The sequence below is a fragment of the Ambystoma mexicanum genome, chromosome 11 (assembly GCF_040938575.1).
Source record: "Ambystoma mexicanum isolate Mex_15411 chromosome 11, UKY_AmexF1_1, whole genome shotgun sequence".
Lineage (NCBI taxonomy): Eukaryota > Metazoa > Chordata > Amphibia > Caudata > Ambystomatidae > Ambystoma > Ambystoma mexicanum.
In genome coordinates this window covers 261,031,787-261,058,379 of record NC_090934.1, presented here as the reverse complement: position 1 = coordinate 261,058,379, position 26,593 = coordinate 261,031,787, and positions in this window count along the sequence as shown.

Here is a 26,593-nt window from a genome sequence, read left to right as displayed (position 1 = left end):
CAACGCACTCATCTGCTCCACGCGCTTCATCCACTCTGCCGCTTTCATCCGCTCCACTCACTTCGTTCATTCATCCTGCGTTATCGGTTCAGCCCATGTCACTTGTCATACGCACTTGATCCGTTCCTTGCTCTCCATCTGTCTCATGCACTACACCCGTCTCATGTACTTGAATCGTCAATTCTGTACTTTCCATTTATACCATGCACTCATACATTCCATGCCATCTGTCTGTGTACTCATCAGTCTCCTGTATTCATTTTTTCATCCTCTTCTCTTTATTCATTTCGTCCATTTTGTTCATTTCATCTATTGCAATCTTTACATCTATTTCATTAGTTTCAACTGCATTACTTCTTTCTTACGATTTATTCTTTTTATCGACTTCACTGCTTTGATCTACTTTACTCATTCTATTCTGTTTGTCCTTTTTGTTTACATTAGCGGTTATTAGTTGTCGATTTCTTGCTTGGATCTTGAAGTTGTATTGTTACTTGTCATATTGTTATTTAGGATCTAGTAGTTTGTTGAGTTGCTGTCGTTGAGATGCTGTTATTCAGTTTGAGTTAGTTTGAGTACGGGTTGGTTTTATGGGAAGAGCCAAGTTTTCAGTAATTTGCGGAAAGACAAGAGGTCTTCAGTTAGGCGGATGTGGGGTGAGAGAGCGTTCCACAGCGGGGGGCCAAGGCTGAGAATGATGATCCGCCTAACCTGACTGAGTTTGTTTTAGGTATGACTAGGAAGCCAGCCGAGCTTGATCTTAGAGTACGTGTAGGGTGATAGGGTTTTAGTTTGTCTTGAAGATATTAAGATCCGGTTTTATGCAGTGCTCGGTGAGAAATGCATAGGGTTTTGAAGGTTACCCTTCGGGCAACCAGAAGCCAGTGCAGAGTTTTGAGGGCTGGGGAGATGTGGTATCTCGGGCCGAGCTCTAGTAGCAGTTTGACTGCAGCGTTTTGTGCTCTTTGTAGTTTATTTAGTTGGTAAGCGTGCACTCCGAGTTAGAGGGGTTTAGCGTAGTCCAGTCTTGATATAACAATTGATTGGACCGCGGAGAGTCTGTTGGGAAAGAAGAGGTATGGAAAGATGCGCCTAAGAGTCTTAAGGTGGTAGTGGCAGGACTTTGAGACGTTGTTGACTTGGCGCGAGAGTGTTAGGTCAGAGTCAAGGGTGCATCCAAGGTTTTTTACTGAATTAGAGGGGGTTGGTGAGTTGCCCATGGCAGATGGCCACGGTAGTGGGTGTGGAAGAAGTTCGGAGTTGTCACATACCATGATTTTGGTTTTCGAGGGGTTTAGCAAGAGGTGGTTTCTGGTCATCCAGAGCTCAATGTCGAGGAGGCAGGCAGCGAGGTTAGGTCTGCCGTTGGGTTTTGAGTTCAGGAGTTTTAGAATTAGTTGAGTGTCATCAGCGTAGTTGTAACACAGGATGTTGTGTGAACGAATTATTCATGGGAACAGGAGGGCTGATAGGCATGCTCCTTGTGGAACTCCTGTGTCGACTGGTCGGGTTTGGGAGGAATAGGTGGAGAGTAGCATTATTTGATGTCCATCTTTGAGTAACAAAGCTATCCATTTGAGAGCAGTTCCACGAATTCCTAGGGAGTGGAGGCGGTCAAGGAGGATTGAGTGATTGATTGTGTCGAAGGCAGCAGATAGGTCAAGAAGGATTAGCGCGGCGCATCCCGCAGAGTCTGCTGTGATTTTAAGGTCATCCCAGATTGAGGTTAGGGTGGTTTCAGTTCCGTGTCGGGCTCTGAAACCTGATTGCGCAGGGTTTGGAGATTGTTGGCTTCGACAAAGGCATTTAGTTGGGAGTAGACGGTTCGGTCAATGAATTTGGCAAGGAACCTGGTGTTTGAGATGCGGCGGTATTTTTTGGGCTCGAGGGGGTCGAGGGAAGGTTTTTTTATTAGAGGTTTGACATGAACCGTTTTGAATGCGTTGGGAAAAATTCCAGAGGAAAGGGAGTCATTTATGATTGATCTTGTGTGTTCTCCTGCGCAGGTAGAAGCGAACATTTCTTTGAGGGTTGTGGCCGGGCAAGGGTCTAGCGGAGAGCCGGATGGTTTGCGAGCAGAGAGAAGTTTGAGAAATTGGTCGGGTGATATTGAACCAAAGGAGTCAAACGTTGGTTGCGCCATGGTCGCAGGTGGTGGGTTTGGCCGGTACGGGGGGATGGTTTCCTGGTGGGTGTATGAGAGCTAGTTTGTTGGTTAGAGCGTTTGTTCTTTCGAGAGCTGTGGTGTAAAAGTGGAGAGAGAGTGAGTCGCACAGCGATTGTGAGGGGGTCGGGACGGTGGTGGAGCATGATGGTTTGGTGAATTCTGTGATGATTTTGTGAAGTTCTTTGCTTGGGTTTTTACAGTTTAGGATTTGGGAGTTGTAATGGGCTTTTTTTTGCTTTCCAGATTTCGGCCTTGTACTGATGAAGGTGCCGGGCCAAGGTGGATCTGCTCTCTTGGGTTTTGTCTTTCCGCCATTTGCGCTCTAGGTATTCATATAGCTGTTTGGTGGTCTTCAATTCAGGTGTGAACTATCTACCGAACAGGCTACGGCAAGCTGATGGTTTGCAAGAGGGTGTAAGCCGCATTAGTGAGGTGTTGAGCCATGAGTCAAAGGCGTCGGGGTTAGTTGATTGTTGAGTTGGCAGGTAGGTGGAGGGGACTGGAGCAGTGCTTTGGCTAGGTCAGGAAGGATTATTAGTTTTTTGTAGCATGTACATAGATTCTGAGGTTCAGGTTCGAGTACGGAAAGCGGGTCGGGTGAGCGAATGGCGAAAGAAACAATGAAGTGCTCGGACCAGATGATAGTGGTGGGGGGGGGTTTAGATGTATCCGGTTGTGGGAGCTGAAGATGGCATCGAGAGTGTGTCCTTTATAGTGAGTCGGGCCGTTTGTGTGGGGTTGGAGGTTAATTGCGTCTAGGCCGTCAACCAGAGAGTGTGTCAAAGGGTTGATGGGGATGTCGAGCCATATGTTGAAATCTCCTAGCAGGGTGGGGTTGGGATGGTTTAGTTGAAGGGTGGTAATAGAGTAGCAGAGGTTGTTTGAGAATTGTCTATCGTAGATAGGGGGTCTGTAGATTATTAGGAATCTGTGTGAGAACGAAGGGGAAAGGGATAGTTTAACGAGGAGTGATTCGCAGGAAGGAATGGAAGGTTGGTTGTCGATGATTGAGGCGTGGAAGTGAGACTTGAAGACAAATGCTATTCCTCATCCTCTAGAGGGGCGGTTCAGTGGGATGAGGGAGTAGCCTGGGGGGAAGGCTTCATTGGCGATAGGGGCGAAGTCATCAGAGAACCATGTTTCGGTGATGAAAACCAGGTTTGGTTTTTCAGAGGCGAGGAGGTCAAAGATGCTGTGTCTGTTTTTTGCTACGGGTCAGGCATTAAATAGGATGCAATTCACTTTGTTAGGTGAGGTTGGTGTCGGAGCTGCAGCGATGGGGGTTAGGGGGTTTAGGGAGGAAATTGGAGAGCGAGAGGGGTGGTTGATGATCGATGGGAAAAGGGGACGAGCAGAAAGGTTGGCAGGTTTTGGGTGGGAGTGGATGGGTGCGTGTGTTAGGGTGATTGGGTTTGGCACAGGGAATTTGAAGGTGGGGTGTGGGGGTTAGGAGTTTCAGTTGCAGTCGGTGAGAAATCGAGGGAGAGGGGTTTCAGCCAGGGAGAAGCTAGGGAGGAGGGTGGTGATTGGGGGGATGAGATGGTGTGTCGAGTCAGGGGAGGCGATGCGTGCTGTGAGATTCAGGGGGACCAGGTATGTTTCTTCTTTAGTGTCTTTGTTGCGATTGGTGTGTGCGAGAGGGTAGGGGGGTCAGAGGGAGCGAGGGATGAGGCTTCTGTTCTTGCTAGGGCTAGGCGTGCAGTATTTAGGGAGGGGAAGGGGTGTGGTCGGGGGGGATGATGGTGGGGGTTAGTGGGAAAAGCGGGGGTGCGCAATTGCTGGGCAAGGTGTGCCCGGTGTGCTAGTGAGGGAAGCGGGTATGATCAAAGTAGGCTGATCGGTGGGGGGGTTTAGGGGGGAAGTGGTTTTAGGGTGATTGGCTCGCCATTGTGCCCCTCTGGCTTGGTGTTTAGAAAGAGGATGCATAGGGAATGTGGTGGAGGGTGGGATGATTTGGGAGGGGGGACGGGAGGGAGGGTTGGCCGGAGGGCAGAGGCGGCGCACGGGGGTCATTTCCTGCAGAACTCGGTGGATTGGGTGCGCTCATGGTTAGTAACTGTGATATAGATAGGTCCGAAGATATCGTTCGCACTATCTCACTTTAGCTATAACAGGGGATGTTAATTGTTGACTCTTTCTGTGATTAACAGTACCACGGCAGTACCTGCTATTAGGTATAGTTTCAGATGCACACAGGGGATATTTAGGTACACTTCTAAATTCAACCAGGGCACTCTATTAGGCAGACTTCTAAATTCGGGAAAGGTACGCTATTAGGCACACTTCTAAATGCAAGCAAGGTACACTTTTAGGCACATCTCTAAATTCGACTTTGCACAGAGATATTAGGCACACTTCTAAATTCAACTCTGCACAGAGGGGATATTTAGGTACACCTCTAAATTCAACTCTGCACAGAGATGATATCAGGCACACTTCTAAATTCAACTTTGCAGAGAGGGGATATTTAGGTACACTTCTAAATTCAACCAGGGCACTCTATTAGGCAGACTTCGAGCAAGGTATTCTATTAGGCACACTTTTAAATGCAAGCAAGGTACGCTATTAGGCACACCTCTAAATTCGACTTTGCAGAGAGATGATATTAGGCACACTTATAAATTCAACTTTGCACAGGGGAGATGTTTAGGAACACTTCTAAATTCAAGTTTTGCACAGAGAGGCTATTAGGCACACTTCTAAATTCCATCAGGGCACTCTATAAGGCACACTTCTAAATGCAACTTTGCACAGAGATGGAATTAGGCACAATTCTAAGTTCAACCAGGGCACGTTATTGGGCACACTTATAAATGCAAGCAAGGCACGCTATTGGGCATACTTCTAATAGCAAGCAAGGCACACTTCTAAATAAAATTTTGCACAGAGAGGATATTAGGCACACTTGTCAGTTCAACTGGGGCACTCTATTAGGCACACTTCTAAATTCAACTTTGCACAGAGGGGATATTTATGCACACTTCTAAATGCAACCAGTGCACTCCATTATGCACACTTCTAAATTAAATTTTGCGCAGAGGTGTTATTAGGCACAATTCTAAATTCAACCAGGGCATGCTGTTGGGCACACTTCTAAATTCAAATTTGCGCAGAAGGGATATTTAGGTACACATCTAAATTCACCCAGGGCACTCTATTAGGCACACTTCTAAATTCAGCTTTGCACAGAGATATTCAGCTTTGCACAGAAATGGAATTAGTGTCATGTCTCCTGTCCCGAGACCCCGTTTACCTCCACATACCCGACGGCAGCAGGATGGTGATCAGATCTGGCACACCCGGAAGAGGAGAGAAGTGCTATCCCTACTAAGCAAGAACGCACTGTTTGCTAAACCTGAAAAGTGCCAATTTCATACAAAAGAAGTAGAGTTCTTGGGGTTCCATATATCACCAGGAGGACTGACTATGAATCACTCTAAGATCCGCGCAATCATGGATTGGCCTGTTCCGGTGAAACTTAAGACTCTACAGTCATTCCTAGGTTTTGCTAATTTTTATCGGCTTTATTGCAGGTTTTTCTTCCATTGTTGCCCCTTTAACAGCCTTGACCAGCCCTCTTGTCCCTTTCCATTGGTGTACTGTACATCAGGCTCTTAAAACATCCTTTACTACAGCCCCAGTTCTCCAACACCAAGATCCAGAATTCCCTTTTGTAGTAGAGGCTGATGCATCATCCTTTGTGTTGGGGCTGTCCTTTCCCAACCATGCCCGACGACTGGCCACCTACACCCGGTGGCATACCATTCACGTAAATTCACGTCCACTGAATCTCACTACACGGTCACTGAGAAAGAGCTCCTTGCCATCAAGGACGCATTTCAAGTTTGGAGATACCACCTTCTGGGGGCTAAACACCAAACAATCGTGTATACTGATCACAGGAATCTACAAGATCTTGCTTCACTTAAATGTGTGAACAGCCGGCAAGTACGTTGGCATCTGTTTTTGCGGCTTACGACTTCTTGATTAACAATAGGGTGGGGGTGGTCCACGGGAAGGCGGATGCTTTATCCCGTTCCCCAGGGGGTGTGTCACTCCTGTCTTTTCCAGATACGTTGTTAGAGCAAGGTCACGTAGTCTGTGCCTGTACTCCCTCACAACCCATGTTGTCCGCTATACGTCAATGGGTCTCGCAACACCCTCACACACTAACAGAGTAGGATCCTGTTTACTAGGACGGGCTGCCTTTCGTACATGGGAAACTCTTCTTGCCCACTAGTGACACCCTTAACCAGGCGTTAGAATGGTCTCACGACGCCGCTATCAATGGACACCTGGGGCAACAACGTACCCTAGATCTACTGAAACGTTGGTGCAGGTGGCCGTTGTTCGATGTGCGCTCAGTGTAAATCATGCAAGGGTCGCTCATTAGGACTGCTCCAACCACTACCGGTGCCCCCAAGGCCCTGGCATACAGTCACGATGGATCTGATTACTGACTTGCCTAGAACACAAGGTTATGACACAATTTGGGTGGTGGTGGATTCGTATACTAAGATGGCTCGCTTTATTCCTTGTACAGGTATCCCTTCCGCCCCCACCTTGGCCAGGATGTTCTTCAAGTCAGTCTTTTGTCTATTCGGACTACCTACGGGTCTAGTGTCAGATCGTGGAACACAGTTCACGTCCCGTTTTTGGCAGGCCCTTCCCAAACTTCTTGGTATCGATGCACGGTTCTCCTCCGCTTACCACCCAGAGACCGATGGGCAGACAGAGAGGGTGAATCAGGCTTTGGAGCAGTACTTACGTTGTCTGTCCCTTCAGTATCAGAAATCCTGGCTCGGTCTGCTCCATCTCGCAGAGTTCGCATACAACAACACCTTGCACTCCTCCACCGGGTTTTCCCCTTTCTACTCCCTTTAATGGCCAACATCCTGCACCCTTCCGTTTCCTGATTTCACAACATCCAGTACTCCTGCTGCAATTGCCTGTGCCTGCGATCTTGTCACGGTCCATGCCCAGACCCTCGCCCTCCTACGGGAGGCCCAGTTGTCTATGAAGGCAGCTGCCGATAGGAAGCGGTTGGAGGCTCCTAGCTACCGCATGGGTGACCGTGTTTGGTTATCCTCTCGCCACTTACACATTCCTGGGTGGGTGCCGTAAGCTTATTCCCCGATTTGTTGGTCCTTACTGGGTATCCAAGGTCCTGAACCCGGTTGCCTATCGCATTGCGGTCCCTTCTGACTGCCGCATTCACCCGGTATTTCATACCTCTCTACTCAAGCCATGCCCTGACCCTACCCGTATTGTCTCTCTCGGGTTCCAGCTCCGGATGTACATGCCCCTCAGTTGGTTGCCTGTTTCCATAGGGATCATCCGTCCAGCCCACGGGGTTGTGGGCCTTTGGGGGGGCTCTGTCATGTCTCCTGTCCCGAGACCCCGTTTACCTCCACATACCCGACGGCAGCAGGTTGGTGATCAGATCTGGCACACCCGAAAGAGGAGAGGCTTGAACGGTCACCCGAGATCCTTGCGACCGTTCCTCCACTGGCAAATACCATGGCGTTATTCAACGGTGTGCCGTGGACGGTGTGCCGTGGACATCGGCACTACCTGGTTTTGCGTCGGTCTCCGCGTCACGTGATCAGGACGAAGCGAGTACCTGATATCAACACTGAACACGTGACACGGAGCATGCGTCATGTGACTCGGGTCACATGACTCATCAGTGCAGTTAAAAGGACCAAGTAAGCACTCAAACAACGCTTCACAGCTGCTTTCCTACGAGTACTGTTTGGCGCTTTGTTCCTTTGATACCTACGGCTACTTTGACTATGGACAGCTTCACAGATTCCTTTGTTTCTCCCTCGAACTGTCATACTGTTTGTCTTTCCTGGAGCTTGCGACTCTTGGCTTCGTTACCTGGTTTTTGATCTGGATTCCCCTGGACTTGTCGCAAACTGCTGGCTTCTGACTTTGGATTGTTTGTAGGAGTGCTTACGGATCTACCCACTTGTCACACTGATCATTAGTCCTCGCTGCCGACTCAGGTGTTATTTCTCCATACAGAGTGCTACTGAGACTTACCTGCCTTCTGCTGCCGCCGGTTATCCGCAGGCTCCTGCCCCCATTTCTCCCACCCGGGGTATGGTAGGCATCCTTTCCCCTCCATTTAGGTAAGCCTTATTGTGGTGCCTCTCTGGTGCTCTGATTACATACTGCATTGCCATTGTTTTATATTTACTCATTGTTTGCCTTGTAGTGGTCAGGGGTCCTTGCGGCGTTCCTGGTTCCAGTCTGACGGCACTCAACACCTGTGGCCTCAAAGACTGCACGGGCAGTTGTCTTACTATCTACCCGTGTGGTACTTGGGGACAGAGGTTCTAATAATCTACACGACCATCAAGACAGAAAAATTAGGCACAATTCAAGTTCAACCAGGGCACGCTATCGGGCACACTTCTGAATGCAAACAAGGCACGCTATTGGGCACACTTCTAAAATGCAACTTTGCGCAGAGATGGTATTAGGCACAATTCTAAATTCAACCAGGGCACGTTATTGGGCACACTTCTAAATTCAACTTTGCACAGAGATGGAATTAGGCACAATTCTAAGTTCGACCAGGGCACGCTATTGGGCACACTTCTAAGTTCAAACCAGGGCATGCTATTGGGCACACTTCTAAATGCAAGCAAGGCATGCTATTGGGCACACTTCTAAATTCAATTTTGCACAGAGAGGATATTGGGCATACTTCTAAATTCAACCGGGACACGCTATGGGGACACTTCTAAATTCAATTTTGTACAGAGAGGATATTAGGCACACTTCTAAATTCAACCAGGGCACGCTATTAGGCACACTTGTAAGTTCAAACCAGGGCACGCTATTGGGCACACTTCTAAATGCAAGCAAGGCACGCTATTGGGCACACTTCTAAATGCAAGGAAGGCCCGCTATTGGGCACACTTCTAAATGCAAGCAAGGCACGCTATTGGACACACTTCTAAATTCAACTTTGCACAGAGAGGATATTAGGCACACTTCTAAATTCAACCAGGGCACGCTATTGGGCACACTTCTAAATTCAACCAGGGCACGCTATGGGGACACGTCTAAATTCAGCTTTGCACAGAGAGGATATTAGGCACACTTCTAAGTTCAACCAGGGCACGCTATTGGACACACTTCTAAATTCAATTTTGCACAGAGAGGGTATTAGGCACACTTCTAAATTCAACCAGGGCACGCTATTGGGCACACTTCTAAATTCAATTTTGCACAGAGAGGATATTAGGCACAATTTTAAATTCCACAGTGAATTCCCCCCTTCTATGCACAACTATAACACAGATATGCTATTCGGCACACTTTCTCAAAGCAATAATTTCACAGCAATACTGTTAGGCGGGTTTTCTAGATGCAATGCCACCACAGTAAGAATTTCTAAATGTATTATACCAGAGATATGCTGTTATACAGACTTTCTAAATGCAATTATACCACAGATATGCTGTTCGCAACACTTTCTAAGTGCAACTACACGACAGATATGCTATAAGGCGGACTTTCTAGATGCAATTATACCACAGATATGCTATTAGGAGGACTTTCTAAATGCAAACTAGACCACAGTTATGCTATTAGGCAGACTTTCTAAATGCAAACTAGACCACAGTTATGCTATTAGGCAGACTTTCTAGATGCAAACTAGACCAAAGATTCTAAATCCAACTACACCACAGATATGCTGTTGGGTAGACTTCAGTATGCAACTACACCACAGATGGAAGACTTTACACCAGTTTAGTTTATAGGGTTGGGTGGTAGGGTAGTATGGCGTGAAGTAATTGCTTCTGTCCCCGCCCTTGCCACACTTACTTATTGTTGGCTTCTTGCTTCTCCTGCAAATACCTGCAGATACGATCTGGAGCCGTCTCTTTTGAGCTGTCCTTTGCCTTGGGGTCCTTAGCCGACGGGGCTGCACGGGCAGAGGGCTGCCCTGGGAAGGGTGGTAATGACCTGGGTAACACGGTTAGTGGACCAATCTGGGCACAGTGGGCGGGCCGGGAGGCGGGAGGCAGGCTCAATAAGGAAGTGCGAGCGGGATTGCAGCGATGGGGATAGCGGGTCTCACAAGGGCACAGAGCCCAAATTTAAAACACAAGGGTCACTGGGAAAAGACCCTCAGCAGCGTGCAATTACGAATACAGTGCTCACCTCGAGATGTTGGCAAAAGTGACGAGCGCTGGGAGAAGCTCCGCCCTAGGCTATGGCACAGAGTGAGATTGACCAATCAGAGAGCGTGGGTGGGCCGGGAGGCGGGAGGCAGGCTCAATAACGAAGTGCGAGCGGGATTGCAGCGACTGGGACAGCGGGTCTCACAAGGGCACGGAGCCCACATTTTAAACACAAGGATCACTGGGAAAAGACCCTCAGCAGCGCGCAATTACGAATACAGTGCTTACCTCGAGATGTTGGCAATGGGGGTAAGCGGAGGCGGGTTACTTGGTGCATCCTTATCCGGGTCTGTATCCCATGTGTCCGTCATCTTCGGTGAGGAGGAGATATTGGAAAGCGTATCTTGTGGGTCAGTGGGCCTCATTACGACCCTGGCGGTAAGCGAAAAACGATGGCGGTAAATGATTACCGCCATCGTTTTCCGCTAGGTCCGATTATGACCCTTGACCGTTAACTACGATGCCATTAGCGGCATCGTAGTCAACGCTGCCGCTATCTGCGCCAAGGACGCACGCACGCGACCTTCCACACCGTACTTAGCGCCATGGCGGAAAGGTACGCGAATGCCGACCCAAGCGGACATGCACCTAACGCCATCACCCAGCCCGTTAAGTACCTTACCGCCATGGCGCTAAGTACGCCATCGCGAACCAACCGTAAATGGCCATGTAAAGTGAATCCAGCTGCCACAGGTGCACAGAAACAGCACAGGTGGAGGCAATACAGATTCAGGAAGTACAAAAAGAGCACACCCCACCCCTTCCCACACCCAGTCACACTCCACAATGATACCAATACGACTTGCAATGTTGGGGCTGGAGGACCTGATAGCAATGCAAGTGCTACTACAACAACAACAACAACAACAGGCAGCACAGAGGAGACGCAGGAGGAGAAGGAGGGCAAGGCAGGGCCAGCAAGCCCCACCAGCACAGCCAGTGCCACCACGCATGCAGCCCCCAATCCCACGCATCAGAGCCAGTCCATTCAACCTCACTGCTGAGCAGATCCACACCCTGTACCGTTTGGACGGGGACACCATCAACGCCATCGTAGACATGACACACAACGACATCGTCAGCATGATAGAAAGTCCAACCGCCATCCCACCCCTACTGAAGGTAGTGTCTGTACTACACTTCCTGGCCACAGGCACCTACCAGCACACAGTGGGGCACTTTCATGGCATTTCACAACCATTATTCTCACGTACACTCATCCAAGTGCTCGATGCCCTCCTCAAGCACACAGACGACCACATCTCATTACCACGGACTGCCCAGGAGATTGCAAACACCAAAGTGGTTTCCATGCACTAGCCGGCATACCTGGTTGCATTGGTGCCATCGACTGCACCCATGTGGAATTGGTGGTTCCACGTGCCATGGAGGTACCGTACCGCAACCAGAAACAATTCCACTCAATCAACATGCAAAGGGTCTGTGACTCCAACAAGATCATCACACATTGTTGTGCCCGATTCCCCAGATCAACCCATGATTCAATGGTCCTGAGGAACTCCACAATACCACGCTACATGGAGCGACATGCAGGCCCAAGATCCTGGCTACTCGGTGAGTCTAATGTCATGACCATGGAAATGTGAAGTGGGTAGGTGAACGACGTACCAATGCATACTCCACCTGGCTGAAAGGGGGGTGGGAAATGATGCATACTCCACCTGGCTGTGAGTAGCAAAGAGAACGGAGACAGATGATACCCTAAAGCAACCCAAACTCCACCCAACACCAGTAAAGCCAATACCCAATGTATGCAGCCCTACCATGTGATGAGGTTGTGTCCCAACCATGACACAACCATCTGCAAGTGCATTCTACCAATTCAGACCACATTGTCAACAATGAAATGCACCTACATGCACGTCACCAAACACCATCAACCGAAAGGCCTGTCCCCCATAACTGCCCACGAAGGAGGCACATGACGGACAGAAACATCAACACACCATTACACAGACAGCAGGGCCCCCAAAATGTCCCTATCAACATCAGCATTGCTCACTGGGGTCATGATGAGGCCCACAGCAATGATGCAATGATGTGCGCATTGACATCACAGGACACGTGCCAGGCCAACAAAACAAACGGCATGAACGGACACAGTGGATGGGCACTCACAATGCACTCCACCCCTCTGCATACATTGGGTGATGGCATGCAAAACAGGCCATGAGAGCCATGAGCATATACTGGTTGCATTGTGTGAATCAATTAGTGCATTTAGAAGTGGTCCAAAGTAACAGTTGGATGCAAGCCATGGTGGCACATCATGTTCTTGATCAGACCTCATGACTGACACATACATTCTCGCCTACATACAGGTGATGCAGGCTATCCCCTGAAGAGGTGGCTCCTTACACCAGTCCGGAACCCGCAGAACCAGCACGAGGAGGACTTCAACCGTACACATACACATACCCGTGTGGTCATTGAGCAGACATTCGGCCTATTGAAGGCACGGTTCCGATGCCTCAGCAGGTCTGGTGGGGCACTCCTGTACCGCCATGAGAAGGTGGCAAAAATGGTCATGGCATGTGTCATGCTACACAATATGTGCGTCAGACGAAATGTGCCCCTGACCCCTGACGCAGAACTGCAACCACCTGACGATGAGGATGAGGAGGGTGCAGATGGGGCCGCATCTCATGGAGGAGGCGATGCACAGGAGGGGCGTGAAATGCGTCAAAATATCATCGACCAATGCTTCTAGCACACACGGCTGGTGTGTATCACATGGAGACGGCACTTGGGGCACTGTGTGTCTCTGGGACATGCACACTGTGGACTGTACACCAATAAAGCACATATTTGCAATGAAAATGTCCACACATTTCATTTCGGAAAAAGGAAAAAGTGTATTTTAATCATAAATTGTCGTGACACACCCCCTCCCCCCTCCCCCCTCTCCCCTGCATACCCCAACACACCCCCTCCCCCCTGCACACCCCAACACACCCCCTCCCCCCTGCACACCCCAACAGACCTCCTTCCCCCTGCCCCCTCCCCCCTGCACACCCCAACACACCCCCTCCCCCCTCCCCATCCCCCCTGCACACCCCAACACACCCCCTGTGAGTGTCTACAGATGCCTGTAACAGTGGGCACAGGCTATTACAAGCCCCCTCTCCCGGCCCCCGGGGCACCCCTGCCTGTGGAGCGCAGGTTCCGTCCTGAACATCGGACGGGGCTGCTCTGGGCAGAACTGGCAGCGGAGGATGTCCCTGCCTGCTCCCGTGCATGCATGTCCTGTAGGGTGTGGGAGAGCTCAGAGAGCACACAGCGCACCCCGGCAAGTTCGCCACAAATGTCCCTTGACATGGACTGCATTGCATCCTTCAGGGTGTCAGTGTTCTGCGCAATTTCGGCCCTTAGGGTCTCCGTAGCCTGTTTGATGGCTGCCGTAGCCCCCACACATTCCGCAGCATGCTCGATGAGTAGCGTGGACAGCTGTTGCTGCCGTTGAATGATGTCCTCAAGGGACTGTTGCCCCTGCTGGGCCATGCTCATTGCTGGTGGTGTGATGGAGGGGCTGCTCCCCTCCTGTGGACTTAGAACTGGGCATGGGGTAGATGGCCACTCCTCTTCCTCTGTGTGCCCCTGTGTGGGATCCTCAAGGGGGCTGGCATGGGACGAACAGGGGGAATGTGGAAGGTCAGTGGGGTGTCTGACGTCGTGCTCCTCAATGTCGGAGTCTGAGCATGCTGCAATGGCAGCTGATTCTCCAATGGTGCTGCTGGCCGCAGAACCGGTGCCTTCTGTGGCAGGCAATGTTGGAACAGGTGGTGCTGCTGCTGCTGGCCTGCTGCCTACTGGGGTGCTTGCCGGTGGGCCGTCCTGTTTGCTGGCAGTGGATTGTGCTTGCTGTGGGGTCTGGCTCACTGCAGCTGAGGTTGAGGGTGCGTGAATGGTTGTCTTGGCCTTCTTGGCTCTTTTTGTCGCAGGGGTGTCCTCGTCCTCGGGGTGTGATTCTGAGCCTGTGGTGGAGCAAAGGAGGGAGAGCGTTATTGATGGGTCTGCGGACATTGGAATGACAATGATTGACATGATTTTGGTCAGTAGATGAGGCACATTTGAGGCAGGGGCATGCAGGTTGTCTCCTTTTTGTGTGGAATGAGGATGGAGGTATGTGGGTGCCGGCAGTTAGGGTGTGCATGCTACATGTATACAGGGTGGAGCTCGCATGTGGCTGTGGGCAGTGTCCAGCTAATGTGTTGCATTTACACTCTAGGGCAACATTGTGCTACACATGAATGGACTTCAGTGACTATGGCATGTCTTGATTTGAGGCACCTACCTTCATCGCCTGATGTCGGTACTCCTCTTTCCATCCCTCCGACGCCTTCAATGCCTTCCATGCCAATCGTGCTGGCACATATTTCCTCCCACGGTTGGAGTTTCAGTGGGGATTCAGAACCTCCACCGGTAGCCAGGGCAAGGTTGCGGTTGGCAGAGATGATGCTTCTTACACGTAGCCTAAGGTCATCCCACCGCTTCCTGCACTGCTGTGGGGTGCGGGGTACGGTCCCTACCGCGCTGACGCGCTCTGCCACCAGGGCCCATATGGCCTTCTTTTTGGCTATCGCCGGCCTGGTCATTTGCGGCGAAAAAACAATGGCTGCATTGTCTTGTAGGGTCTCCGCGAGCATGCTCAGTTCCTCCCGGGAGAATCTGTCCTGGCGCTGGCGGTCGCATGCCTTCTTGACAACTTTGGGCATTTTTGGGTGGTTAAGTGGGTGGGTGATGGGTTGGGAAAGGTGTCAGGGTTGGATCTGGTGTTGTTGGGAAGGATGGCAATGGATTGTGTTTTTAAAGATGGCCGCCGTGCTGTTTCCCGTTCCGCTTTTTACGGTGACCGCTAATTGGGGCCACCGCTGATTACGGTGGCCGCTAATTACGGTGGCCGCTGAGATGGGTGGCGGTAGTGCACCTTGCGCGGCCTACGATGCCGGTAGGGGCCCTTTCCGCCATGGCGTTATTTACATTACCGCCATGGCGTAATGCTCGTGCGCGATGGGTCGGAATGTGGCGCTCTTTCCGCCATCGGTCCACGGCGTAAACGTTCATTACGCCATGGCGGTAATGTCGGCTACTTACCGCCAGGGTCGTAATGAGGCCCAGTGTCCTGGTCAGTGTATCAGCTCCCCCTCTTCTGGCTCTCTTCATCATGGACTAAATGCCTGAGGAGGTGGAGGAGGTCTGGGAGGCGAATGCCTTCTAGGGCGAGAGCCCTGATCTTGAACAGGGTAAGATGCCTGTTTTTGTAGAGGCATGGTTTGCGGTACTTCAACCTGCTGTATTGCTGGGGCCTGAGGTAGAGTAAGTCTGGCGTTCATGTGGCCAAGCAAAGTTTGAAGTGTGGAAAGGACCAGACTTGAATTCTTCCAGGGTAATAAATTGGCTGTTGGGAAATATGTCCCTTATTTTAAATTCCCCATCTGGGTCCCATGTCTTCCGGACATCGGAATCATATGAGGGTGCTATGCTGGGAAAGTTCCAGAGAGGGGCTTCTGAATAGTATGGCGACTCCAATTTAAGCCTCTGGTAGATCTTGGACCACACAGGTATCGTTGTACTAACTGGGTCGAACAGACATTATTATGTTTTGTTTTGAAGATGATGGACCGTATGCCGGTTTGATGTGCTGCGTGTTTCTCTATACAGATATATGGTGAGTTGTCTAGAGTATCGTACCAGTATCTGACAAACTGAGCCTGTGCTACCAGGTAATATAGTTCGAAGTCAGGTGCTGCTATACCCCCTTTGTCATAGGGCTCTACAATTTTTTCCCATTTCATTCTGGCCGCCCCCCCACACCAGACAAACACTACGGCTATTGATCTGAGGGTATCGAAGAACTGCCTACCTGGCCATATCGGGATGTTAGTGAATATATATAGTAGCTTTGGCAGGATAGCCATTTTCAGTATTGCAACCTGGCCCATAAGTGAGATAAGGAGTTTAGTTCATAAGCAGAGTTTGGTCAAGATTGTGTTTAGTAATAGTTCATGGTTGTCTGAATATAGGGAGGTCGTGTCTCCAGACACAATAATTCCCAGGTATCTTATTTTAGCAGGTGACCACTGCAGTCCATATGTGTTGTTCGGACACCTAGTGGCAGGGGTTAGGAGTAAAATTTCAGATTTAGAGCTGTTGGTTTTGTAGCCTGAGTATTCTGCAAATTCTTGTATGGTTTCCATTGCTGGCCCCAGGTGTACGTCGGGTTCTCGGATATACAGCAATGTGTCTTCCGTGTATAGTCATATTGACTGGGTTAGGCTGGCCATCCGAATACCCCTCTGTCCTTGATGTTCCCTTATGGCTGCTGCGACTGGTTCTATCGTAAGGACAAACAGTATGGGGGAGAACGGGCATCCCTGTCTCGTACCCCTGCCCAACCCAAACCAGTCAGACATGCTGCGGTTAGTTAGTACCCTAGCTCCTGGGTTAGAATATAGTAGCCTGACGCATTTCAGAAAGTATGGGCCTATTCCAAATTTCTCGAGTACTGTAAACAGGTACACCCATGACACCGAATCAAACGCCTTTTCAGCGTCCAGGGATACGGCCACTGCTTGGGCTTCAGTTTTATCTGGGCCATGACTCCAAATAGTCTGCGGAGATTCAATGCTGTTGACCTGGTTGGAATAAAGCCGCACTGGTCCGGGTGTACCAGCATGGGCATATTGGGTAAGAGTCTTGTGGCTAAGATTTTAGCGAATATTTTTGCATCGCAATTTATTAAAGACAGGGGCCGGTATGAGGACATCTCATTGGACGGTCGCCTGGACTTCAGAAGCACTGTTATTATGGCCTCTCTCATCGATATTGGCAGGGTTCCCAGTTCTATTACTGGGGCCAGCTCAGCGCTGAGCTCTTTGTACTGCTCTGCTCCCAGTCCGTCTGATCCTGGTGCTTTTCCATTAGCCAGTGATTTAATTGCTTCAGTAATCTCTTCTATCGTTAGGGCTTGGTCGAGCGCTAGTTTATTCTCTATGGACAATTTCGGGAGTGTAGTATTATTTAGCTAATCTCTTATTTCGGTGGCTGATTTCAGGTCATGGTTAGAATATAGTTCCAAATAAAAATTTGGAAATTCTCTGTTGATGCCCTCCTCGCTGGTGGTCACTGTGCCGTCTCCCGCTTACATGCTGGAAATTGGCGTATGTGTTCTCTCGACCTTTATCAGGTTAGCCAAGGAGCGGCCTGCTCTGTTCCCTTTGCCATAGCGGCGTGCTCTGAGTGGGGTTGCCATGTATAGTAGTTCCCTGGTTGCTAGTTTATTGAAATCTTGTAAATTACTATTAATATCCGCCAGGGTTTCATCCTCATGTGTGGCTGTGTACCGTGTTTCTAGTTCTCCCAGGCATTTCTGCACCTCTGCCAGTTCTGCCCTGACTGACTTCAACAGTCCTGTGGACTTGGAGATTAGGATCCCCCTCTTCACCCAGACCTTAAAGGTTTCCCGTAGGGTTGCGTTCTTATCAACCAACCCCCTATTGGTTTCAAGGAAGTGCTCCACATCTATATGTAATGCGTCTGCTACTGCTGGGTCTTTAAGGATCTCAGGTAGCATCCTCCATCTCCTGGCCGGGGGTTTTACATTCTCTAGTGTTATGTCCATAATGATAGGGGAGTGATCTGAGAGGGTGCGGGGGAGTATCTCACAATTATTAATCTGGTTCATGAGGGACGCAGATACCAGCCAGTAATCTATGCAAGACTCGGTATCATGCACTGAGGAGTAGAAAGAGTATTGCCTTTTTTGTGGGTGCAGCATTCTCCAGGTGTCCACCATTGTCAGTTGTGATAAGATTTGCTGTATCATGGCGGATGTTTTTGGCGGAGTTCGATGTTTGGTGGTGGAGCGGTCTAAGGTGATATCCAAAATTATGTTAAAATCAACCCCCCACATTATCTGCTCGTTCTCTATGGGGCCTATTTCGTGTACCACATTCATATAGAAGTCAGGGTCATCAACATTTGGTCCATACGTTTTTACAAACACCATCTCTTTTCCAGCAATACTACCCCACACTATGACATATCGACCCTAAGGGTCTATTTTGCTTTTTTCAAATCGGAAACCAATGGGGGGATGAATCAGGGTGAGGACTCCCCTTGCCTGTGAGGAGTACTCATTATAGTACCTTTGTTGCCCCCAGCCCCTCAAGAGCTCAGTGTTCACCTTCCAGAGTGCATGCGATTCTTGTAACATAATCACCTGGGGGTGGTGTCTGGTGACATAGGCTCCCACCTTACTTGACTTAGTTCAATTGTTGAGGCCTCGGACATTCCATGTAAGGAGTTTTAGCCTCGGCCCCTTAACCATCACCCTGGCGTGTGCCATGTCTGCGTACCATTATTCTGTCTTTCATCTCCATAGTTCTTAGGAATGTGTCATGTGCAGTAGCGCGACCACAGGTTTTAGCCTGCAGGACCCTTCGAACTGGGTCCCGGAACTCCCCCCATCCCCATTCCCACATAGCTCAACATAGCTAAACATTCTTTGGTATTCTGACCCCCAACCCGCATCATCTCCCCCAACTTGACGATGCTGCCCAGTAACTCTCGAAACCTTCCCCTTGGGCATTCCCTTGAACTAGTGGAACTTTCCTGAGGGTCGTCCGTTGTAGCCATCTGGCTGACCCTGTCAGAGGCTCACGGCTCGATTATCAATGATCTTTTGTCCAGGCCATCTTTGTTAGCATTTCTTTACCATTGTTATCGAGGGCACATGGCGTGCCTTTGTCAGTCTGCGGAGTCTCGTCTCTCCTCCCCCGGTCTTGGTCTAGCATTTTGATCGATCACCCGATCTCTGGGAGGCAGTGGAATGGAGGCTTCCACCTACGCCATGACTTCCGCAGGATTCTCGAAGAAGTGAGCTCTTCCCCCATGTTGGAGTCTCATTTTTGCCGGGAAGATGAGGGCATAGGGTACGTTGCGCATCCGTAGCTGTTTCTTGACCAACTCATAGGACCTTCTCTGTGTTTGTATATTGGCTGAAAAATCTGGGTATATGTGTATTCTGTTTTCCTCATAATGTAGAGTTCCTTTTTCTGTGGATAGTCGGAGTATTGTATCTCTGTCTCTATAGTTAAGGAGGTGTGCTATTATGGTGCGGGCGGTGCACCTGGCCTCGGACAGGGTGCGAGGGGGCGGTGGGCCCTCTCAACAAGGAAGTGGTCCGAAAAGGAATCCGCTCCCAGGCTAGTTTTCAAAAGGTTTTCCACTTGTCTCTCCATGGTGCCTTTGCCGAAAGTTTCTGAGACCCCGACAATCCGGATGTTATTCCTCCGTGATCTCGATTCGAGATCTTCGCACTTGTTCTGAGTTTTATGTAGTTCTGTTTTGAGTTGGGCTATGTCGCGGCCATGTTGTGAGATTGTGTCCTCCTTTGTACTTATCCTGTTCTCTGCCTAAGTGATGTGCGTGCTCTCCTTCTCTACCCGTGCCTTCAGAGATCCGATTGTCGCTACTATGTCATCCAACTTGACATTAACCGGCAAGAATCCGTTTTGCGCTAGTGTTGCCAGGCGGTCTTCTCTGGGGTCTAAAGGATCTTTCTCCTGTCTGTTGGGCGTTTGTGGCGCCACCCTGGCCGCTTCATGCGGCTGGTAGCTGGCAAAGGAGTCTATTGGGCCAATTTTTTTCCCTCCTGTGCCCTTCTTCTCGTTGCGGCCCATGTGTCGCAGCTTTCGGTTTGAGGGTGGACTGTGTTCTCCCACGTATCCGTGTCAAACGTGATATTGTCCAGAAAAAACAAAAGGGGTGGGGGGTAGTGTTTTACCTGTATCCCCACCTGGCTCATGATGTATTGCACGTTTATTTGAGGTTAGCCTTGCTTCTTTTTGCCACCTGAATCTCCCCCGGCGCACCCCCAGGTCCGTGTGTGTTGTTACCTTGTTGAGGCTTTAATAGAGTACACTTCTGCATGCTTATAGGTTGTGTGGTTGGGCCCGCGGAAATACCGGTGGAAATGTCGCCTGGGTGGACTGTCTGATTATATTCACTGTATTTGGATAAACTGTAGTTGCAGACAGTTGCCCCAATCTTTAAGGCTAATGCAGAGGCAATCACAAAGTTTCTTGTTGCTTATCTTGCCAGCATCTATGTGGCCTCAGATCACCGTGCCCAGTCCTTGTCTTTAACCTCAACCACGTGGGCCCCCCAAACGACCCCTTCTAAGGATCGTACGCAGAGTATTATTTCCAGGTATGCGTATGCTAGCAGGAGCCCCCCCCTTGTCGTGTTCCACTTACTTGGCGGGGGGGTGATGTCTGCTCCTCCCGCGTGCCTCTGCACCTGGTCCGCTCCGGTGGCGTAATAGCCGTGCTGTGTTTGGGTGCTCAGGGCCTCATGGATCAGTGTCGTGTGCCGCCATGTAGAGGGGGGGAGCCAGTCCCGCGAGCCGTCTGCAGCGCCTCCGGTCACGCACCCAACAGGAGCAGTGTGCAGTCACCCGTCCGCTCCATGGGGCTCCCCTCTCCAACGCTGTTTTTCCGGATTGTTGCGCGGCCTATGCTGTAGCAGCTCCCGGCGGCCTCCGCTCCTATTGTTAGTCGCCAGTTGCTGGTATATCGTACCGGGGGAGGGGGGCAGCCACTCAGTGTCCTTCCTCCGTCCTGCACCGCCTCATTGCAGCTATGGCGTCCCTCCCCCAACTCGGCCTGCTGCTGGTCTCCGCCTCCTCAGCTCACCACGATGTCTCGTGGAGCCGTCGGGCAGCCGCGTCTCAGCCTCCTGGTCGCTGCAAGTTTCGGGCAGGATTTCTCTGCGGCCCCTCAACGTACGTGCCCGGTTTTCCCAGGACTTGTTCTACGAGCCTTCCTCCGCCGGATTTTTGATTTCTGGTGCGTCCGGATCGGCTCTGATAGGATCAGTTTGGCTCAGGATTTTTCTCAGGCCGGAGCTCTCCTCTCAGGCAGCCATTCTTGATGTGCACAACAGCGCCCCCAGCTAAGAACATTTATACTCAAGACCACCTTCTCAACACCTCAAGACCTGTTTAAATTTCAAGTCTTACCCTTTGGTCTACATTGAGCTCCTGCCACCTTTCAAAGGCTAATGGACAGAATATTTAAACCCTACAATGCTTTCTTGCGGAGCATACCTCAATGACATAGTCATCTATAGCAGCAGCTGGCCAGAGCATCTAAATCCTTTATATTCACTTGCCCGTGCTCTAAGGAGAGCAGGCTTGAGAGCAAATCCGTGAAAGTGCCACCTAGTCCAGTCGGCTGTAAAATATCTGGGATACCTTGTGGGGAATGGCCTGATTCAACCTCAGGCAGAGAAAGTGAAGGCAGTACAACAGACACCAACCCCTAAAATGAAACACGTTCTTCAAGCCTTCCTGGGACTAATGGGACATTATCACAGGTTTATTCCAAAGTACTCAACCTTGGGGGCTAACCTCACTGGCAAACTAAAGAACTCACACCATCAGAAGCTAACTTGAGACAAGACCAACCAGACTAACTTCGACGGCCTGCAAACTATACAGCATTGAACATTGTGGTAGGTCCGAAGAAGGAGGTTCACCAAATGGGGGCATTCTTACCATTCCTTTTATTAAAATAATAAGAAAAGGGCCTATCTGTTCCTATCACAAAGTTTTGCCCTACCTTACATAAAACTAGCTATGGGCTTTCTCGTCAGTATGATCCGTCCAAAATCTATGACATTCTAACCCTGCCACTTGGTAAATATCAAAGGAAATGAAAGTGTCCAGGAGAATGACTCCCTTCCCCTGGACAGGCTTCTTCCAGCCTTAATATTCTATTTTCAAATGGTCCTTGAATGGTCCATGTGAATCAAATCATTTGATTCTTCTTGGGGATTTTTGCACCTTTTCTTCTTCCCTTGAATGCTTTCAATACAGTTCCTTGGTTTCCCACAATAGGGGTTTAACCCTTATCCCTTTCGGATTCTTGCAGTGTCTCTCTATCTTTGGATCACACATCAACCACTCAGTGGAGTTAATAAACCGTCCTTCACCCTCTTTAAGGTATTCACAACAACCACTGCCAAGGCATCATGAAGTAGAAATATAGTCTGGGCTATAAATGTTTATTAAATCAAAAGAAAGGTTGGAAAAAGGCCTAACTTGCCCTGTGCTAAGGTGGGATTTCCCAACCTAAATAAAACTAAGGATAGTCTGTGTCAGGAAATCCGAAACAAATGTCTGTCTGTGTCCTTAACCTATACTTGCCCTCGTATCTAGTTGTATACAATGTGTAGGGATGTCAGCTTCAAAATAAGTAGTGTTCAAATAAAAGTTCAGAGTTTCTTCCAGCTCTTGGTTTGTTAGGTGTTTCCCTTCCCCAAGTTCAAAATAGTTCTCAATGCATAGGGCTTTCCTTCCCCAAGCTTTCAAGTCTTTCACCTTTCCAAAACAACACAATTCCTTAGGACACTTCCCAGCTCTTCTGGTAGAGTTACCTTTCACCAATTTCATATAGTTCACTTCTTTAAATTAAGATCAGGCAAGATTCCCTTTCTATTCAAACAGAAGCTTCATTGTGGGTGCTTTCAGTGGCTTTTCCGTAGATGAGTTATCGGATCAAATTCTCCACCTCTAACAGGAAACACAATGACACACCTTGCTTCCTTCTTCTTCATATACACGTTGACACTGCTTCAGCTTTACAGTAGTGTTGGTTCTTTCTCATCTCACATCCTCATGATACGTTATATTTACTTGTTTGGCCACCATTCTCTTGTACTTTTACATACTCTCCTGGCTCTTGCCAATGCGTGTTCATTCAAATTACACAGTTCCTTATATTCTTGTGGCTCTTGCCAATGTTTGTTTGCCAATGCGTATTTTCTCAAAATTCACAGTTCCTTATGTTCGCATGGCATTTGCCAATACATTGTTTGCCAATGCTTTTTTTCTCAAATTACACAGTTCCTTATTTCAGGAAGTTCCGCAAACTTGCTTTCAATCATATCAGTGTTAAAAAAGTGCTTCCATTCATTTTCATTCGGTTCGGTATTCAAAAAGCAGTTACTTTCATTCAAATCGGTTGACTCACCGGTCGGAGTTTACAGCCTTCCAGCAAGGCTTCCATCTGCCACAAGGTCTCTCTTACTCGTTCGGTTCCCCGCTCTATCTCTCCAACAGCTCCAGGTGGCTTTGCTCACACCTCCATTGCTTCTCTCGCAGCTTGGGCCTCACACTGCTCCTTCTTCTGGTCACGCTGGTTTCCTTTCCATGATCTGCTTCCGGCATCCTGCTTCCTTTAGCCTTGCTTCCTGCTGCATGGACTCTGTATCTTCCAAGAGGTCTCAAGCACCCCGTCGGCCATGCTACCTTCCAGGGGAGGTCTGCTCTCGCACCACTGTCCGCAGACCTGCTTCCACAGCAGACACAGCTGCCACTGCTGACTCGGCTACCACAGCTGTCTTGGCTCCCACAGCTGACTCAATTTTCGCTGTACTTCCTGTTTTTAAATCTGCCGCCAGACTGATTGGTCCAAAAGGGACTAGACCACTTATTCTCCAGCATGGGGTCTGGCATGGATTCACATGCTCATGAATATTCCCCGTCGTCAGGCCGGGAATCCTCGGTAAAGAAAAAATCAGTATCAGTTTCGTTTCTGATCTGTCTCTCTTAGTAGTAACCAATCACTGATCTCTGGGTCATACTGCCCCCAGCCAATGACTGCCCTCTACCTAAGCCCCTCCCCTGGCAGCCTTCCTCAGATTTTTACAGCACAGTCAAGTGTTGGGAGTCCTCGTGTTTAGCTCTCGAGCTTTTACTGTGTTTTTGCGTTTTTCAGGATATTTTTCTCATTTTTTCGGTTGATCGAGCCTCAAGCTCCACCGTTTCTACTTCCGATAAAGGGCACCCTGATTCTATGCCACTCAAGGGTGAAGTTTTCATCGAGTTACGCTTCTTGGAGGATTCCAAAACATCTGTGGCCTACCTCAACGGACATGGCCCAGGAAAAGGGAAGCTCGACGCCCGGATCCAAGCTGTTCAGGAGCTGCCGGCGATGCGGATTGCAAAATGTGTTCAAGGAGGACGAGCATTCGAGATGTTTCTTCTGCCTTCATGAGGACAAGACGCACGTGGAGAAGGACTGTGCGTTCTGCAAGAACCTGTTGGAACGGACCAAGCAAGATCGTCGTTCCCGCCTCGCCGCCTGGCTGGAGAAGGGCACAGCAGGTGAGAAAGCGAAGAAAAAGTCTGAGCGGTCTTCTAAGTCCTGTGAGGGCGCCCCGAGGACGGGGGCCCAACAGAAGGCCAAGCACTGCAAGTCCGCAGGCACCGGGATCGCCGAAAGGTCGGGCTCCTCGGCTGCCAGGCAGGGCTCGACTTCCCCGGCACGATCAACCACGAGCCAGCGCTCTGGTTCGGGGAAGAGGAAGTCCGAGAACCCGGGTAAACTTCTGGAGAGGCCCCGGTCGATCTCAAAGGGAGCCGAGGGGGAGCAAGGCGATGACCCTCCCCCCAAAGCGGCAAAGGCCCAGGACGCACCTAAGGTGGTGAGGACCTTGATCCACCCGGCAAAGGCCTCTATCGAGGTTGTCGCAGCAGCTCTGGCGAAGCCGGCAGAGGCTACGCCAGTGGAGGCGGCCTCGGGGCCCAGAGTTTCCCTGCCGCCGCGGTGGGAATCCTCTTTCCAGACCATCGTTAAGACCCCCATGAAGACCCCGGCAGAAAAAGAGGGGGGGGGGGGCGGTGGCCATTACGGACTCGGATTCAGCCTCCGAGGAGGATCCGGTGGAAACCGTGAAAGGCCTCAACGAGAGGTTCATAGGCCTCAACGAGAGATTCGAGAAGGTTCGATCCCAGGGGGACGGTTCCCCCTGATGTGATCGAAGATAGCGACAATGGTGACGACGAGGGCCCAGTGGAGCAGCCATCCCGTCCGTCGCAGCCATTACCCGAGCCCCAGGATAGCTCGCCAGCCATTTTGTTGGCGATCCAATCCTTATGTACTGTGATAAGGAAGAGGTTACCACGGACCCCAACGGAGGATCCAGAACCAGGCCCGTCGGGATGCCCTCCGAACAAGCGGAGGAGAGTCCACCCCGCTCCGCCCTTCGTACCCGCGAGGCCTGTGGACCCCTCATCCCCCTCGCCGGACCCTAGGGAGGATACGGCGATGGATACAGCGACGGGGACGGACGACGACGGTGGCGATGACACAACGGACATCCCGTCATCACCCCTCCTCGGACTTCTCCGTCCGACGAAATTGGCTCTTTTCACTCCATGATAGCTAGGGCATCCGAGCTCTTCCAGCTCTGCCCTGAGGAACAGAAAAAAGGAAGGTTTTCTTTACCAACGACGAGAGGCCAAGAGAAAGACGTTCCTCTCGGTGCCGTTGCTCGACGACATCTGGGACGAGGGGCTGGCTATCCTCAAGAACCCTTCCAAGACACCCGCCAAGAGGGACAGGTACGAGAAGAAGTACCGGGTCCCCGATGCCGCCCCCTTGTGCCTCTGGGCCCAGCCCACGCCGGACTCTGTCGTCTCGGCAGCGGCCAAGAAGAAAGCAGCGGGTGCGGCGGCTTCAACTTCCACTTTCCGGCCGTACAGCGAGGGCAAGAAGTTGGACTCCATGGGACGACGAGTCATCTCGTCGGTGGCAACGACGATTAAGGCGGCCAATGCCTTAGCGATTGTGGCCCGTTACGACAGGGAGCTTTGGTTCAAGATAGCTCCTCTGCTAGACTTCCTACCGGACGACAAGAGGGCGGAGGCCCTACAGATTCTGCAGGAAGGAGAGGTGGCGTCGGATCACGCCATAACGGTGGCAACGGACATTGCCGATACCGGATTTTGCCAACTGGGCAACGGGGTTTGCCTCCGACAACGAGGATGGCTCAAGGCGACGGACTTTCGCCAGGACGTCCAGACCAGAGTTTTGGAAATGCCGTTCGACGGCAACAACCTGTTTGGACAGACGGTGGATGAGTCCCTCCAGGCCATCAGGACAGACACGGAAACAGCCCGAGCCCTAGGAGTCATTCAGCAACGGCGGCCCTTTCGGAGCTCTGGAGGCGGACAGGGAGCCTCCAAGGGATCCAGCAGCGGCTCTTCTACTTACCGCCAGGCGGCCCGCTCCTCGTCCCAGGAGGCCTACAGAGGCCGCGGCAAGCAAGGAGGGTTTTGCTGCCGTCGGCAAGGAGGCCAAGGCGGCAAGACCTCTTCCAAGCAGGACTGAACCGGCCGTAGCGTCGGGCC